The 19419-nt window shown below is 43.4% G+C and overlaps 1 protein-coding gene across 4 annotated transcripts in view; it reads left to right on the forward strand.

The window, feature by feature from the left end:
* The first annotated feature begins 74 nt into the window (after positions 1–74).
* Positions 75–19419, forward strand: part of shroom1 (shroom family member 1) — a 38464-nt gene continuing 19119 nt past the window's right edge. For 2 of the 4 annotated variants that reach the window (XM_060936564.1, XM_060936563.1), the window contains exon 1: positions 75–210. The gene's annotated coding sequence lies outside the window, so the exon portion shown is untranslated. Of the gene's footprint in view, positions 211–2111; positions 2221–14053; positions 14450–19419 lie in introns of those variants that run through there. The other 2 variants (XM_060936565.1, XM_060936566.1) reach the window with 2 other exon arrangements.

The following is a 19419-nucleotide window of genomic DNA, read 5'->3' on the forward strand; positions in this document are numbered from 1 at the left end:
CTCTCAGTGCGAAGGAGCAGGAGGAGGGGCAGCAGTGAGGAGGAGGAGCAGGAGGAGGAGCAGTAAGGAAGAGGAGGGGCAGTGAGGCGCAGTGAACAGGTGTCTCATAGACGCGCGTTTCCGGTTCCTCTGCTCGGACGGTGGTCGCGGTGCGGAAGTGACGCACTGAAACCCCGCGGACTCTCAGTGTTTATAACTCCGGAAGCGCAGGTGAGGAGCTTTTACTGATCTTACACAAACCTGTGTGTGTGTGTGTGTGTAGAGTTTTAATGGAGAGAAACTTTCACTACAGCACTTTACACTTTACACAGAGACCCGGGGAGAGCGAACTCTGATCCGGGCTGGGTGTGTGTGTGTGTGTGTGTGTGTGTGTGTGAGGGTGTGTGTGTGTGAGGGTGTGTGTGTGTGAGGGTGTGTGTGTGAGGGTGTGGGGGGGTGAGGATGTGTGGGGGGGTGAGTGAGGGTGTGTGTGTGTGTGTGTGAGGGGGTGTGTGGGGGGGTGAGTGAGGGTGTGTGTGTGTGTGTGTGTGTGTGTGTGAGGGGGTGTGTGGGGGGGTGAGTGAGGGTGTGTGTGTGTGTGTGTGTGAGGGGGTGTGTGGGGGGGTGAGTGAGGGTGTGTGTGTGTGTGTGGGGGGGGTGAGTGAGGGTGTGGGGTGTGTGTGAGAGGGAGTGTGGGGGGGGGGTGAGTGAGGGTGTGGGGTGTGTGTGAGAGGGTGTGTGTGTGTGTGTGGGTGGGTGGGGGGGTGAGTGAGGGTGTGGGGTGTGTGTGAGAGGGTGTGTGGGGGAGTGTGGGTGTGTGTGGGGGGGGTGTCGGTTCCCCACAGTGTCTGTGTTCACTGAGCAGCAGAAGGATGAGAACTAAAGCCGTGTGAATGAAGAGGAACAGGAACAAAAGAACAGAAACATTCAGCCGAACCTGTTTCAGATCAGATGGACGAGTCTGGGCATGAAGAAGCAGAAGCTCTGAGCTCTTTATCATCTGGACAGTGAGTGAAGGTGGAGTGCTGGTGGGTTTGTCTCGGACGTTTCCAGAAGCTCAGGTCATAAAGAAGGAAAAATCAGCAAATTAGCCATTAATTCTAACGTGTGTGTCTGCATGTTTGTAAAAGTGAGAGCTGATGTTTTATTGTTTAGTGTTGAGGAAGAGAACACTGATCAGTTCACTGAATGATTTGGTTGGGTAATGATGGTTCTGTTGAAGCCAGGTGAGGAGAAATGGCAGGATTCAGTGTTCTGTTGGGAGGAAATCAGACACCAGTGAGACTGCAACCCAATCGGTGGGTATTTCAGCGTGACACCAAGCTGCTGAGCTCCAGGCCATAGAAAAGGACTCTACCGAGAGGCCCATGTACACACACGATGCCATTATCAACAGCTGTTGTACACACACACACCTTCTGAAACTACTGAATCACTCAAGGAACTGTACAGGAACCTTTACAGAAACAGTCTTTTACTCAGCATCATGTCATGACCATGGAGTTTGGTATCGCAGGGTGACATTAATAGCATCATCGCCTCAAACAAAATATAATGCAGATGTTCTCACACTTGAGTGAGTTTTTAGAGAAACCCTGTAACGGAGTTGAGAATCGGCAGCATCCAGTCATCCAGCGTAGTGTCTCGCACCTTGTGTTAGATGTACCTTTGTCCAGGTGTGTTCTGTACAGCAGGTGTGTTTGCCAGGTTTCAGCAAAAAATTTCCAACCCAACTGCATCTTAAAAGCCACATCAAAGACCTGAGACTAACTCTGAGGCGTAAGCGGAAAACCATGCTGTTACAGGAAAGTACTGTGTTCTCTCTCCACTCCATCGTGGATTAGCTTCCTGTAACAGCACACACACTCTCAGGGTTTATTCCTGATGCCCAGTGTCGGAGAGTAAAATGATCATGTTCCTGTAGGGTCAGTATTAACCCGGGCTTTTAAAGTCCTCTAGAGTAATCGCTCCACTCTCACTGCTGTTCTCCCGGACGCTGGAATGTGACATTCGCTCGGTTTAGTAAGTCTGCGTTTGTTTGTTTGATTATTAGAATTTTTTTTTGAATTGAAAGTGTGTCATCATGCTTCCTGGTTTTTGTTGTTGATGGTGAACTCTGCACATTTCTGTGTGTGTAAAAGGAAACGATGGTTTCTCTGAAGACAGCTGAAGGTTGTCACTGTGAATGTAACGTCAAGGAGATATGGTGATGAAACTTCAACAAACTCAGCTCAACCAAAGGTTCACACTTTAGTTTTATTTGCACACAAAACATTTGCACAGTTATTAATCCCTCCGGTGAGCATTTCCTCTGTTTTCAGTGTCGTTACTCATCGTGTCTGGAGTTTACGTGTGATTGGTTCATTCTGATCAAAGTCACATGCTCCATTATAAAAGGGTGTGTATACTTATGCAACCAGGTTATTGTAAGGTTTTGTTTTTTTTTAAATTTATTTATTTATTCCTAAAATATTTCTACAAGTCTTTCAGCAGAATTTTGTTAGGTAATGTGTTATATCACATAAATAATGGGAAAAGATTTGATATTTATCTTGGTTTTATTTTTACATCACAGAACCCTGCAGTTTGAACAGGGGTGTGTAAACTTTTACATCCACTGTACCTAGAGGAATTTTGATAAATCAGTGTATTATATTATGAATATATCTTGGAGAATGTGGCCTGCAGTAGAATATTCTGCTGCACCGTGTGTGTGTGTGTGTGTGTGTGTGTGTGTGTGTGTGTGAGAGAGAGAGTGTGGACCGGCCCACATCCGACAGAGCGATGCTCGAAACCGACCCGAGTCCGAAAGGAATTGAGATATTTGTGCCCGAGCCTGACCGAAGCCCGAAGCCATTTAAATCACACTATTTTCATTAGCCTACTAAAGACCCATGTATGATATTTTGTGTGGAAAGTTTGTGTGGTTTTATCAACAAACTGAAAAGGGCATTTTGAGTCCTCAACACCGGCGAGCGCTTTAAGCGGAGTCTTGGAGCAAGTCTGCCAGGCTCATGTAGCCTACTCACTTAACCTAAGCAAACCAAAAATAACGGAACAGCAGAACAAATCCACAACATTCAGACAAAGGGTTCTGTTGACCTAATAAACACGAGGCCATTTAATGAAATTCAACAAATAATTGAAATGAAAATCCCGCTGTCTGTCTGCACACGTCATAAACACACACTTGCGTGTGCACCAAAATAACATAGCCACAATATTGCCGTAAAGCCATCACATAGCCTACAAACAGGCCTAACCAAGATATTATATGGGCCTAGGTCTGTAAATTAAATTAACTTCTGCTCCCAGCACGGTAACAATAGCCTATTGGCCAAACATAAATGGTTTAGGGGGATTAACAAAAACACTCACCATTCAAACAGGGAATTATTTACATTTACATGAGTCCATCCAAAGATTATGCTAATCCATATGCTTGTGGAGAAAAAGGATTGCATCAACAGTGGATGGCTTCAAGGCTGTCCTCCTCTGCTCAACTGTCCTGCCAGCAGCCCTGAAGTTGCGCTCGCTGCTGCTGCTGGCTGGTACGGCAAGGATGCCGCGGGCAAGAACGCTGAGCTTCAGGTATTTATGTTGCTGATCTCTCCACCAGCCCAAAATGCACTCAACTGCGCTGACCACGCTTTGTCGCTACATCAAATCCCGCGCACAGCTATGAAGCGAAACTGGTTTAAAGTGACTGCTTTTAAATTTACACAAAGTCTTATCGTGAGCATACAGTATGTCCAAGCCCGAGCATAATTTCTAAATATTTATTCGAGTCCGACCGAGCCCGTCGGCTTCCGACGGGTCCCGACGGGCTTCGATCGGGTTTCCATGCCTTGGTGTGAGAGAGTCAGGGCTTTACATTCGCACCCGCCCACCCGCCAAATGTGGGTACAATTTGGCTTTGGCGGGGAATGACTTTAGTCTCACGAGCCACTTTGGCGGGTGGTTTATTCTGTGGTATGGCAATATATTTTAATTGTAGTTTTCTCTGAAGGCATCTGATCTAATAAACACACTGCGATGTAATATTACGCACCGACAACTCCCATGAGCCCCTGCATCAACATTCTGACACAGCATGTTAGAATTGTTTAGAACGTTCGTTAACGGCTCAGATAAAATCAGTGATGCGGCAACCTGCGGTTCATGAACGAAGCAACAAAGTTGCTGACGACTGACAGGCGCACTATGTGGCGGCATCGAGCTGGAGTTTCAAACCCTGCTGCTGAGGGGAAAAGGGGCAGAGATGCTCAGGGCCGGAGCAGCAGTTTAAAATCACCGAGGTCCGTGATGCGCAAAGCGCGCGCCCAAAACTGTTCGGCATATTTAAATCTCATCTCATCTCATTATCTGTAGCCGCTTTATCCTGTTCTACAGGGTCGCAGGCGAGCTGGATCCTATCCCAGCTGACTACAGGTGAAAGGCAGGGTTCACCCTGGACAAGTCGCCAGGTCATCACAGGGCTGACACATAGACACAGACAACCATTCACACTCACATTCACACCTACGCTCAATTTAGAGTCACCAGTTAACCTAACCTGCATGTCTTTGGACTGTGGGGGAAACCGGAGCACCCGGAGGAAACCCACGCGGACACGGGGAGAACATGCAAACTCCGCACAGAAAGGCCCTCGCCGGCCACGGGGCTCGAACCCAGGACCTTCTTGCTGTGAGGCGACAGCGCTAACCACTACACCACCGTGCCACCCGCATATTTAAATGAGAGGGTGAATTACACACCACACAAGAGATCTGTTCCTGAAATTACTTTTAATGGTGTTTGAACTGAATATCATCAGTTTTGAAAAAAAATCATGTATGTGGCAAGAGTAAGAATAGTTTAAGCTTGTTTAATGGTTTGATCTGGGCCAAGCAATGAGGACAAAAGATCCCCTAACCATGCAGCCTATGGAACTGAGATACATTAACAATCTGGCATCCGTTACACCGACACAAAAAAACATTCTGGGAAAAAAATCAGTCTACACCACCATGTTTTAGGCAAAGTTATCCAAGGCAAACACAAGTTGAAACTTTCCCCTCTATTGCTTTGGCTTATCGAATGATTTATTTTTAAAATCACAAACAAGGCAGGCTACAACTGCACTGCTTTGAAAATGTAAATTTAACAGCTTGATGAAAGTGCGCTGATGGTTCCCATGGAAACCCCGTGTCTCCTGCACTGCGTTCCTCCGCCGAGTCACGCGCTCATTCGCTTTTGTGTTCTTGGTCTCAGAGCCGTGCGCACCAAATGCACACAGAAGACAGAATCAACGTTTAACATCATTAACAATGCACTTTTTACGGAGACGTTTTAATGTTATTTTTAATTTTTTTTATCCAGTTGAATATTTAGCGTACAAATGTATTTGCAGCTCTTAAAAATGACCGAGGTCTGGACCGCGGGGGCCTCAGAGCTGGCTGCGGCCATGGAGATGAACAAGACGCTAATAGGAAGATGAGACAGTTCAATGACGATGGAAGTTCGGGCGAGATTGGCTAGTTCATAGCAAAACTGAAAATACCCTGTACTGCGAAGACTGTAGAAAGTCTGGCAAAGACCGGCACCAGTAATTTTGAACTCGAAACTATAAAGGACCACGAAAAGTCAAATGCACACATCGGTACTATAACATCAAAACAGGCGAAGATGGCTGGTTCACTACAGGACAGCATTGCTTTCAGTCCCTGGCTGTCATGAAGTCGGCTGAGCTGGAGAGGATGGAGCTGCTGGTTAGAAACGTTCACGCGATGGTAAAGAAGTTGATCCGCCCCAGCTATCAACTTACGGCCTGCTGGAAGCCTCAGGTCACGAAGACCATTTTTCATGGACCATTCAGACTCATCTGATGATGAATGTAATGAGGACATTTAATGTCTCTCTCTACACATGTTCACACACACACACACACACACACACTATTAATAGATAATACATAATATACATAATAATACTTGATAATACACAGAATACTTGCATATCAAAACATCAAATGTTTTTCAATGATAAATGTTTTGAATTGGACTTTTAATATTAGAATCAGTTCAGTTGTAATGAATGTTATTTTTCATATTATGCGATATTTCATATTGTAAGGGGCTTGAATTTGAGTTCAATAAACAGAATACTCTGTTTATATTTTTGTCTGAACTGGTTGCATGTTCTCATATAGGGAGCGACCTTAACAGCACTGAGTACTTGAGTGCTACTGTAGAGGTACATTATACGCTGCCGTTCATAGTTAAATCTAGATCTTCCAAACTTTAACGCATCATGGTGAAGAAAAAACTGCGATTTCCTGGCAACAAAATTGTGGCTAGTGAAAAGGCTGAATGGCTAGTGACTCGGGGAAACCACTAGTCACAGTGGCCGGTGAGCAAAAAAGTGAATGTAAAGCCCTGGAGTGTGAGTGTGCGAGTGTGAGGTGTGTGAGTGTGTGTGAGATCTCATATTAAAAAAGCAATACATCTTTTGATGTTGTGTGAAAGTTGTTATTTCAGTGAAAATGATCCTGTAAGGTGTGTGCCAGTCTGCTTTAAAGGGAAACTCCCTGCGCTGATGGACTCCCCGGGGTTCACATGAGCAGGTGACGAGTCGCTCGTGGTGTTTGTAGATTGTTTTCGTCCTCATGTCTCTGTACACCTGCCATTAGAGGTCATACAGTGCCTTGCAAAAGTATTTATACCCCTTGAACTTTTTCACATTTTTCCACCTTACAACCACGAACTTAAAAGTTTTTTATTGAGATTTTATGTGATAGACCAACACAGAGTAGCACAGAATTGTGAAGTGAAACGAAAATGATAAATGGTCTTCAAAATTTTAAACAAATAAAAATCTGAAAAATGTGGTGTGCATTAGTATTCACCCCCTGTACTCTGATACCTCTAAATACAATCCAGTGCAATCAGTTGCCTTCAGAAGTCGTCTAATTAGTTAATAGAGTCCTACTGTGTGTAATTTACTCTCAGCATAAATACACTTGTTCTGTGAAGGCCTCAGTGGTTTGTTAGAGAACACTGAAGAACAAACAGCATCATGAAGACCAAAGAACTCACCAGACAGGTCAGGGATAAAGTTCTGGAGAAGTTTAAAGCAGGGTTAGGTTATAAAAAAATATCCCAAGCTCTGAACATCTCAAGAAGCACTGTTCAATCCATCATTCAAAAATGGAAAAAGTACGGCACAACTGCAAACCTACCAAGACATGGCCGTCCACCTAAACTGACAGAGTGAGCAAGGAGAGCACTGGTCAGAGAAGCAGCCAAGAGGCCCATGATCACTCTGGAGGAGCTGCAGAAATTCACAGCTCAGGTGGGAGAATCTGTGCACAGGACAACTATAAGTCGTACACTCCACAAATCTGGCCTTTTTGGAAGAGTGGCAAGAAGAAAGCCATTGTTGAAAGACAGGCATAAGAAGCCATGTAGGGGACACAGCAAACATGTGGAAGAAGGTGCTTTGGTCAGATGAGACCAAAGTTGAACTTTTTGGCCTAAATGCAAAGCGCTATGTGTGGCGGAAAACTAACACTGCTCATCACCCTGCACACACCATCCCCACTGTGAAACATGGTGGTGGCAGCATCATGCTATGGGGATGCTTTTCTTCAGCAGGGACAGGGAAGCTGGTCAGAGTTGATGGGAAGATGGATGGAGCTAAATACAGGGCAATCCTGGAAGAAAACCTGTTGGAGGCTGCAAAAGACTTGAGACTGGGAAGGAGATTCACCTTCCAGCAAGACAATGACCCTAAACATACAGCCAGAGCTACAATGGAATGGTTTAGATCAAAGAATATTCATGTGTTAGAATGGCCCAGTCAAAGTCCAGACCTAAATCCCATTGAGCATCTGTGGCAAGACTTGAAAATTGCTGTTCACAGACGCTCTCCATCCAATCCGGCTGAGCTTGAGCTATTTTGCAAAGAAGAATGGGCAAAAATTTCAGTGTCTAGATGTGCAAAGCTGGTAGAGACATACCACAAAAGACTTGCAGCTGTAATTGCAGCAAAAGGTGGCTCTACAAAGTATTGACGCAGGGGGGCTGAATACTAATGCACACCACATTTTTCAGATTTTTATTTGTTTAAAATTTTGAAGACCATTTATCGTTTTTGTTTCACTTCACAATTATGTGCTACTCTGTGTTGGTCTATCACATAAAATCTCAATAAAAAACTTAAGTTTGTGGTTGTAAGGTGGAAAAATGTGAAAAAGTTCAAGGGGTATGAATACTTTTTCAAGGCACTGTATATGACAGGAGAATAAACCGTGGTTATGTTTTTTTTCCTCTATATTTGCTTTAAACAGTAAACAGGAACTGAGGAAATGTCAGACTGCACACACCACAGGTCTGATCTGGGGAATCCTTCAGGATGGCAGTTTTCTGGATTTATTTCTTTACAACATTAAACCTAAGGTTGATGGAGTTGAAATTGAAACTCGGTTTACTCGGTGCTTGCCACTGAAACGGCGACTCCGTGTCACGTGTGTTCGTGCTCGTCACCTTCAGTCATGGACACAGGGTTCCACCATCCAGGACTGGACCTGTGCAACTCCGAGAACTTTCCTGTTTCTCCTGGAGAATAAACAGGAGCTTCATCCCAGATTCTGAACACAGCTGGTCACGTATCAGTCAGAGGATAATAAATCGAATCACAGTGATTCAGTTGCAGCATCAAATCTCAAATCTTTAGCTTTTGAATGGAAATTGTGTGGAGCTCCTAATCAAAATCACAAATTTACATACATTATTCACAATCAGGGCTCGACATTAGCACTTGCCCGATGGCCCGGCAGTGCTTTTTACGTCTTTCGGGCCACTAAATTTGGCCAAACAGTGGCCCGGGCGGGCCAGTACGTTTTCAATACAAATTAACAAATTTTATTACTCATATTTTACCCAGAATTGTGAAGAAATTGCTCGTAAAATGCACCTTTTCGATACGAGGTCCACCATCTTTGTTTTCGTCACGCTCCGCTCCGCGGCAGGAGTGTGTTGTCTTCGTGCATCTTCGGCGCTGTTCGGAATCGTCATTTTGGCGGGAAAATAGCATCATAGGATGTGCACGCATTTTAGATGAGAGTGTGGAAGAGGAAAGCTATTGCACTAAACTATAAACCTTAAATTGACTTTATTGCTATTTCAGTGCAGTGCACATTTTCAGAAGCAAAAACATTTTATATATTTATTTCAATTAGATTTGACTGTTTTTGAGTCCATTGCTGGTAATTTGGACTGAGTTACTGTCTTTTGTCAGTATTGTTTTCAGGTACAAAATCAAAATATAAGTTGTGATAATCTTGAGAAGGCTCTTTTTAATTTTAGGGGGCGGTCATTATTTATGGGGGAGGGGGGGCTATGAATTTATGGGGGGGGTTCATGAAAAAGTGACACTACTTTGTATGGAGCTGAGGAGATTATTGCCTCCTACAGTGATGTGGCTTGGGGATATTCTGCAAAAATTTTCAGCCTTGCTGCGCTCGGCAACAACATGTACCCCTAAAGTCTACTTTTCTAGCCAAAAATCAATGATCATAGCGTATTATGAACTGTATGAAACGTGGTGGCCCGAAGGCGGGTACCGCGCGCATTCGGGCCACCACGTTTTCCATTTGGGCCAGTAACTTTTTAATTCCACTGGCCCAATGGGCCACCAGTGGTAAATGCTTAATGTCTAGGCCTGACAATATTTCCTGTTTACTTTTTTCCTACATTTTCACAGTTTTGTTTATTTCCTGTTTAAAATGAAAAATACAATTCTGAGATGTTTAAAGTGCTCTCAGACTTTTCAACCCTGCTGTAAATGTATTATTATCCACACAGGACACTTTTTTTCGATGGAATAAAAACGTGTATTCTATTCCCTTTGAGCGGATTTCATTCATTTGGTTTGATAGCATGCAATATTGTTAGCGTATCGCTTATCCTACGTGTATTACATCACTCTACCCAATGGAGAATGAGCGTTGAATATGGTTTATGATATTGCATGGTTGTCAAGACAACATGACGTCACACGTTGGAGATGTAAAACTTCTACACTAGCGAGCGACTGTGACAATTTGTAAACAAACATGGCCGCCAGGCTTGCTTCATTAAATATGGAAGATTGAGAGAATTTTAAAAGAGAAAGACGCGTTGAACACCCGAAAGGAATCTATAATAATAATAATAATAATAATAATATTGTTTAGATTTTTTTCGTGGTCTATCAGATATATTCCATTCAGTGACTCGTCTTCGACTCGTTCAGTATCATGCTCGTTGAATGGAATATACAGTGCTGCTTGAAAGTTTGTGAACCCTTTAGAATGTTCTATATTTCTGCATAAATATGACCGAAAACATCATCAGATTTTCACACAAGTCCTAAAAGTAGATAAAGAGAACCCAGTTAAACAAATGAGACAAAAATATTATACTTGGCCATTTATTTATTCAGGAAAATGATCCAATATTACATATCTGTGAGTGGCAAAAGTATGTGAACCTCTAGGATTAGCAGTTAATTTGAAGGTGAAATTAGAGTCAGGTGTTTTCAATCAATGGGATGACAATCAGGTGTGAGTGGGCACCCTGTTTTATTTAAAGAACAGGGATCTATCAAAGTCTGATCTTCACAACACATGTTTGTGGAAGTGTATCATGGCACGAACAAAGGAGATTTCTGAGGACCTCAGAAAAAGCGTTGTTGATGCTCATCAGGCTGGAAAAGGTTACAAAACCATCTCTAAAGAGTTTGGACTCCACCAATCCACAGTCAGACAGATTGTGTACAAATGGAGGAAATTCAAGACCATTGTTACCCTCCCCAGGAGTGGTCGACCAACAAAGATCAATCCAAGAGCAAGGCGTGTAATAGTCGGCGAGGTCACAAAGGACCCCAGGGTAACTTCTAAGCAACTGAAGGCCTCTCTCACATTGGCTAATGTTAATGTTCATGAGTCCACCATCAGGAGAACACTGAACAACAATGGTGTGCATGGCAGGGTTGCAAGGAGAAAGCCACTGCTCTCCAAAAAGAATGTTGCTGCTCATCTGCAGTTTGCTAAAGATCACGTGGACAACAGGGGCGCAGATAGGAATTTTGAACTGGGGGGGACTGAGCTGTCAGCAAATGATTCCATTTTGTGTGTGTGTGTGTATATATATATATATATATCACATTCACACATCACATTATCTCTAGCCGCTTTATCCTTCTACAGGGTCGCAGGCGAGCTGGAGCCTATCCCAGCTGACTACGGGCGAAAGGCGGGGTACACCCTGGACAAGTCGCCAGGTCATCACAGGGCTGACACATAGACACAGACAACCATTCACACTCACATTCACACCTACGGTCAATTTAGAGTCACCAGTTAACCTAACCTGCATGTCTTTGGACTGTGGGGGAAACCGGAGCACCCGGAGGAAACCCACGCGGACACGGGGAGAACATGCAAACTCCACACAGAAAGGCCCTCGCCGGCCCCGGGGCTCGAACCCAGGACCTTCTTGCTGTGAGGCGACAGCGCTAACCACTACACCACTGTGCCGCCATATATATATATATATATATATATATATATATATATATATATATATACACACACTACCGTTCAAAAGTTTGGGGTCACTTTGAAATGTCCTTATTTTTGAAAGAAAAGCACTGTTCTTTTCACTTTAAACTAATCAGAAATCCACTCTATACATTGCTAATGTGGTAAATGACTATTCTAGCTGCAAATGTCTGGTTTTTGGTGCAATATCTCCATAGGTGTATAGAGGCCCATTTCCAGCAACTCTCACTCCAGTGTTCTAATGGTACAATGTGTTTGCTCATTGCCTCAGAAGGCTAATGGATGATTAGAAAACCCTTGTACAATCATGTTAGCACAGCTGAAAACAGTTTAGCTCTTTAGAGAAGCTATAAAACTGACCTTCCTTTGAGCAGATTGAGTTTCTGGAGCATCACATTTGTGGGGTCGATTAAATGTTCAGAATGGCCAGAAAAATGTCTTGACTATATTTTCTGTTCATTTTACAGCTTATGGTGGGAAATAAAAGTGTGACTTTTCATGGAAAACACAAAACTGTCTGGGTGACCCCAAACTTTTGAACGGTAGTGTGTATACATGTTATTTCACCTCCCTCACTGCCATCACCAGGAACTACCTGCAGGCCTGGACAATGATAACATTTTAACATAGCCTATGGAAATCCAAAGTTTACACATTATCATCACGCACAGAAATTGCAAAACTAGTTTTAAAACCGCTGAGTTCCAACTGTTAACCATAGCGAGAGGCTGGGCTACGTGTGTGTGTGTAAAGTGTAAACCAGTGCATCCTGACTTTCTAACTATGCCTGTGTGTTGCGTGAGCGGCAGTCAGTCAACAACTCTTCGCAAAGTTTCCTTATGAAACAATATGCTCGCTGAAATTATGGCAGGGAACGCCAGATTAAACATTAAAACTGCCTTCTGAGCACTGTATCTACAGGCTGCCACCGAAAGGAGGAGGCTACCAGAAAGGCTTCTCTACTCCGTACGATTTTACTTTCACTACGACATTACTTTGAACAGACTATCAAAAAATTCCAAGGTGATATGATAAAGTAAGGCACAGTTTACTTACATTCGTTGTTTTTTTTTTTTTTTTTTTTAAACGATGCAATCGTTTTCTGCCTTTTGGCACCCTTCATCATGCCGTGTTGGGGTCCTGAACTAGGAGGAGCTGTCCCCGATATGCCTATCAAACTTGTGGGTAACCATAGCAACCAAGCTCGAGCTCGCAACCTGTGCAGTCTGCGCAGTTGCAACTATGTCTGTACTGCTGTGCACCTCAATAAACCGAATGGTAATTAGTCTTTTGATTTTTCCGTGAGGTTTGCCTTATGCAAAGAAAGACAGCATAGACATTTTTTCCTCCCTATAAGTGGGGGGGACCGAACGAGGTGAATTTAAATCTGGGTCGGACGAATCGCCCCCGTTCCCCCCCTCTGTCTGCGCCTGTGGTGGACAAGCCAGAAGGCTATTGGAAAAATGTTTTGTGGATGGATGAGACCAAAATAGAACTTTTTGGTTTAAATGAGAAGCGTTATGTTTGGAGAAAGGAAAACACTGCATTCCAGCATAAGACCCTTATCCCATCTGTGAAACATGGTGGTGGTAGTATCATGGTTTGGGCCTGTTTTGGTGCATCTGGGCCAGGACGGCTTGCCATCATTGATGGAACAATGAATTCTGAATTATACCAGCGAATTCTAAAGGAAAATGTCAGGACATCTGTCCATGAACTGAATCTCAAGAGAAGGTGGGTCATGCAGCAAGACAACGACCCAAAGCACACAAGTCGTTCTACCAAAGAATGGTTAAAGAAGAATGAAGTGAATGTTTTGGAATGGCCAAGTCAAAGTCCTGACCTTAATCCAATGGAAATGTTGTGGAAGGACCTGAAGCGAGCAGTTCATGTGAGGAAACCCACCAACATCCCAGAGTTGAAGCTGTTCTGTACGGAGGAACGGGCTAAAATTCCTCCAAGCCGGTGTGCAGGACTGATCAACAGTTACCGCAAACGTTTAGTTGCAGTTATTGCTGCACAAGGGGGTCACACCAGATACTGAAAGCAAAGGTTCACATACTTTTGCCACTCACGGATATGTAATATTGGATCATTTTCCTCAATAAATAAATGACCAAGTATAATATTTTTGTCTCATTTGTTTAACTGGGTTCTCTTTATCTACTTTTAGGACTTGTGTGAAAATCTGATGATGTTTTAGGTCATATTTATGCAGAAATATAGAAAATTCTAAAGGGTTCACAAACTTTCAAGCTCCACTGTATCTGATATACCATGAAAAAAAGCCAGACAATATTATTTAAATGTTCCATGCTTTGGTGATTGTTGGTGTTGAGGCTTCAATGGTTTTGTTTACGGAAGACATGGCGTCTGGTTTCAGGAGGTTCTCGTCACTCAGAGCTCCAGTCCTCAGGTTTCAGCTCACTGTTTGCTGTATGTAGTGCTAGCATGAAGTTTAGCGTAGCCTTTAGCCATGTGCTTGCTCGGGTTTCGGTCTTCTTGCCCGTGATGAGAGAGTGTGTGTGACGAGCCGTCAGTGTGCCTTGAGTTAGTGATACGGTGATCACACGAGCTCATTAAAGAGGAATTTACACAACACTGTATGGAAGAGTTTGGAGTTTGTCATGTAATTCTGGAGTCCAGGACCGTTCTGGTTCTGAGGCTGAGAGGAGCGCGGCTCTCCCGTCACAACCTGAACTCAACAAAGGCTTTACTTTACACCAACATTTCCTGTCATTATCAGGAGTTCTATCTTTTCCACTCCTTCCTGCTTTTGCTTTCATTCCTCCATTCTCAGTTTTCCCTCTGGGTTTTTTCTTCTCTGGTTGTCCACCTCTGCATCTCTGCCAAGGAACAAAGTTCAGCAGTGTTCTCCTGTTGAAGGTGAAGTTTAATCTTTATATTCTTTATTACAGCTCTCTCTCTCTCTCTCTCTCTCTCTCTCTCTCTCTCTCTGTCTGAGTTTGAATAGGGAATCGGCTCTAATGAGTGCTCTTTATCATCTCCAGTTTAGACGAGTATTATAATGAAGATAATGAGCTGTGAGGAGCGCTCTCTACACACTCCTGCGTACTGCAGTCCATTAGGACTTTAACGGTGTATATTTATCTTTTACAGTCTTTAAATTGTTCTGCAGGAGCCTTTGTGTAAAACTCCATCGTCAGGAGAACAGAGCGGGTCGCTTTCTTCACCGTCATTACTGCTGGAGTTCGGTTTCTAATTCTAGAAAAGACAGAAAAAAGTAAAACATCCAAGTAATTTAACTCCTGTGAGTCCGAGAGAAACTCACGGACTGAAGTGCGCGCACACACACACACACACACACACCAGTTAGTTTGGAGTTTTTGGATTTCTGACATTTGTGAATCATGTGATCGGTAAACTGGACCGTTGCTGCAGATTTAAACTTTAACGCTTAACAAAATATTCCCCTTTATAAGAGTTACATCAGAAAAATGTCCTGTTACACCGTTTTATATTGAGAAAGTATAAAGAGATATGTGTTTGTGGTCTCTGTATTATGCGGAAACTGTCTTTTTGTGAGTCAAATATCTGACACAACGATGCAAATCTTGCTCATCACTGTCCTGCGGCAATGAAGAGCGTGTTCCTTCCTCGTCCAGGTGTGCTCATGTCATTAGATTAGTTTTACTTTGGTCGGGGGCGTCATGGCTCAGGTGGCTAAGGCGCCATACCATAAATCCGGGGACCCGGGTTCGATTACAGCCTGAGGTAATTTCCTGATCCCTCCCCGTCTCTCTTTCCCGCTCATTTCCTGTCTCTACACTGTCCTATCCAATAATAAAGGTGAAAAAAGCCCAAAAAAAATCTTTAAAAAAAAAAAGTTTTACTTTGGTCAGGACTTTTAATTATTTACCAAATCATGTAACATTTTCTAAAACCCGTCTGTCAGTCCTTGTCTCCGGGGCGTGGCGTCTGTTCCAGCTCAGGGTTTCAGATTGATGCTTTAAGCACGCGGCGCTCCTTCAGTGGCGCCTGCTTGCGTGGTGAATGGGCTCTGTTCATAGCGCCGTGATGAGGTCACGTCCTCACCTGCTCGGCTCCCGGCGCTCAGGAGGGGAGCGTGGAGACGCGCAGAAAACTGAGTGCTGATGTGCTCTTATTCTCAAAATGCACCTTGGCAAAGCTGCACACGAGCGTGAATAATGCACGAGTGTGTGTTCTCAGGCTCCGTTTAATTATTAACTCGTAGCCGCCTTGAAAAGGAAAATAACTAACAGCTGCTGAACATCTCGCGTCTCGGTGTGTCTGCAGTCCACAGACGGTAACTGTGGGATAAACCTGAACTCATCAGACTAATGATTCCGATCAGAGAGAAGAGATACAAGAGAGACTCTAACAGAACCGGGGATTAGTTTATGCTTTATAATGGAAAGAGTGAGAGCTGAATTTGATTGACAGGTGGCCAGGGCTTGGCAATATGACGATATAATCTCCGTATCATGATAAATTATTTCTTGATGCTTTTCTGAAATACAGCATTGTGATTACAGACTGACTGGACGCAAGTGATTCAGTTTAATTTTTACTTGTACAGCACTTTTAGCAACAGACATTATTACACACAGCAGCTTCACAGAAGTCTATAAATTCCAGATATAAAGTTTAAACATGAATTTATACGTTTTTATTAAGCCGATGTTAAAATTGTGTACTTAATGTTTAAAATCACAAAATAAAAAAAAATCTGTTTCAGTGGTAAATTAAATATTTTTAATATTATTATACATATGATTTATTAAGTCTAAAAAAAAGTACATGTACTGTAACTGTGATCGTTACTAATAAACATGTATTGAAAGCAGGTGTGTGAATCTGTGTATCGTGATAAACGTCTCCTTCCAGAATCCCGATCAGATCTTTTTGTATGTTCTCCTCTCTCCAGGTGACCGTCACCTGATTCCCCGAGCACCTGGTTAATAATTCTGAGATTTTGGAAATGTTCCACTCTCCGGGCGCGAGCGTCTCTCTGACCTTTTGGAGCTTGTTTTATAGATTTATAGGGGGACATGCGCGCACACACACACACACGCGCACACACACGCGGCTTTTCCTCAGGTTCCTGAGCCTACGTGCTGAAATCTCCAAGAATTTTCTGATTTGCTGTCCAGATGTGCCACACCTCTGCTGACTGTGTATACTGTAATATTATAAAAACTGTTATTATGATTCTGGGGAGAATCTTCTGAGGTCAGTTTGCTTTAGCAGGCCACATTTTGCCAGTGACTGATGACAGAACCTCATTTACTGCTCTTTGGGAATTAAACCGAAGAATAATCATTAGTTTAATGGAAAGCAGCGCAGCGTTTGGCCTCCAACAGCTGACTGCGTTTGTGTCTCACAGAGCTGTGTGATGTCATTCAGTGCTGACTGGAGAAATTCACCTCTTATTTGCTTTACCTGCGTCGGCTTATCGAGCACATTCCTCTGTGTGTGTGTGTGTGTGTGAGATTACCTCCACAGCGCTGATAACACACTGGTGGAGTGCGTGATTAGCTTTGAGGTGGGATTTCAGACAGTGACAGAAAGGGCCGCGCCTTTTACAGTGAAGTGTTATTACAGAATGTTAATGTTCGCGTGCGTTGTAGTTTTTGTTGCGTATTGAACCGTCTAATGATTTTGGGGATAGAAACTGTTCTTGAATTTCATGGTTTGACTTGCACTGAATTTGCACAGGACACTTTTCACACCAGTATCCCATCACAGGTCACGGCAGGTGTCGCGCGAGTCCACAGCGGGGAACGACTCGTTTCTCGTTTCTCTCCGACTGCAGAGTTTAAAGTCTTTCAGCTGCAGTGTTGTGAAGAGGTGGCTGTGTTTTAGACAGATATTAACTGTTTAATCTTCATGGAATGTTTACGAGCTACAATGATAACCACACCCTCCTCAGCCACGCCCTCGCTCGCTCACCTGTTGCTTTTTACCTCCTTCTCCACATTATTACTGCTCACACCTGTTTATATTTGTATTACTCACCTGCAATGATCAAATGAGCAGGTTCTGTTTGTTACAATATGGCCGTATTGGTGATTTAACCCGCTGTGACCTGGGCAGGACGGCGTGTTTACTGAAGGTGAAATCATGAAAGCAATAAATGAGTCACACAGTGCTGCACAAGCACCTGAAACGCACTCGCATTAATGAAGGTGAAAACCGTAGAAACCCCAGAATCACTAAAGATCCTCGTTCTGACACACATCGATCTACTGATTGTTCTGTATCGTATCCCAGATGGCAGAATGGTGTCAGTTCAGAGTGACTTCCAGAAGGTGGGCAGCCATGTTGAGGGAGTGTGTGTGTGTGTGTGTGTGTGTGTGTGTGTGTGTGTGAGATGTGGTGATTGTGTTCCAGTGCAGGGAGTGAGTTTTGTCCTGGTGACTGTGAGCCGACCTCCTCGCTGTCTGCAGCGACCGTCACAATCGCCAAGTTTCAGTTTGTGATGAAATGTAAAAATAATGAAGAAATAAACGGCATGCTGACGTGAACCTCCTGCGCAGTCAGTGTCTGACCTTTGACCTTTATGCCATTTTTGTTTGTTTTGAGAACATGAACCCCTCTGTGTGGCGTTTATAAACCTCATCTGTTCTGCCATCTTGGAATTGTGATCACATGACAATCACATGACCTTCAGACAGCATTTTCAGAATACTCTCTTTTCCTTTTTCCACACTGTAACGTAAAACCGTTTCCAGATTTATCACTTTGGACAGCGGAGTCACAAACGCGTCTTTTCAGTGGTTGAAGAACGCTGTTTGGTTGTGTTGGGTTTGTTGTTGGGGTTTTGTCCCTGTTTGTGAGGTTCTGCACGGAGCTATTGATGGTACAGTTCCAGAACACCAGGCTCAGCTGGAGGAAGTGGATCGGTTCCTGAGCGTTTTCTTCTCCGTATCCTCGGGGGTTTGTGTAACGGAGGTCTTTCTGCTTTGGCTCTCGGCCTCTGAAAGACACAGAAATCCTTCTTGGCAACGAAATATAAACATCAGTAGAATAAACTCCGTTCTGATCTGTTAAGATGCTTTTGATTATTTAGAGAAATTGTTAAGTTTAGACCTTTTTAAAGTCTGCTGTTTATTTCAGTTATTTTTTTCTCACAGTGAATGAATTTCTGCTTTGTGTTGAAATCAAAGTCTGTTTTTAAAAGTGCTGAGTTTTATCATCCCGCAAAATTCGGAGGAGAATAAAGGAAAAGGCAGATGTTCCTGTTCCAGATGTTGGTCTGATTTGTAGATGCTCTGGATCTGTGATGGCTCTCTGGGTCACGAGGAACGTCAGGAATCAACAGAGTGAAAACTAATCCATGCAGCAGCGGTGTGATGGAGTGGAGTTCTGTTTCCCTGAAGTGGATTATTTCTGTATCGGAGCACGACATGAAGTGTTTTACTGTTTAAAGCACAAGAACTCACCAACAGTGACCATTTTTAATTTATTAATGAACAGCACAGCACTTTTTATAGCAGAGTGCAGTATAGCAGCTATAAACAATTATTCCCCCCACAGTAAAAACACAGCTCGTCTCGGTTCATGATTAGACTCTGATGATGTGGCATATCCAGCGTCCCTGTGTATGGCCTGTTACTATAGCAACCGTAATGACTGTCAGAACTGCTGTTATATAAAATGGATCCACACCTTCTGATTCAAGAATTCAACCATGCCGAGGTCTAAAAGCTGAAACATGCTCTCTCCATGTAATTCCAGGATCGTTTACGGACAGCTTGAACCTGAACCCTTCTGCTGACAGGGTTTTTTTTTCTTTTCTTTTTTTTAAATTGTTGTAATGGTGAAATTCCCTCCCATATTTCAGTGCATGTCTGTATGGCCTCTGTTTTTAT

The sequence above is a fragment of the Neoarius graeffei genome, chromosome 12, assembly GCF_027579695.1.
Source record: "Neoarius graeffei isolate fNeoGra1 chromosome 12, fNeoGra1.pri, whole genome shotgun sequence".
NCBI classification, from domain to species: domain Eukaryota; kingdom Metazoa; phylum Chordata; class Actinopteri; order Siluriformes; family Ariidae; genus Neoarius; species Neoarius graeffei.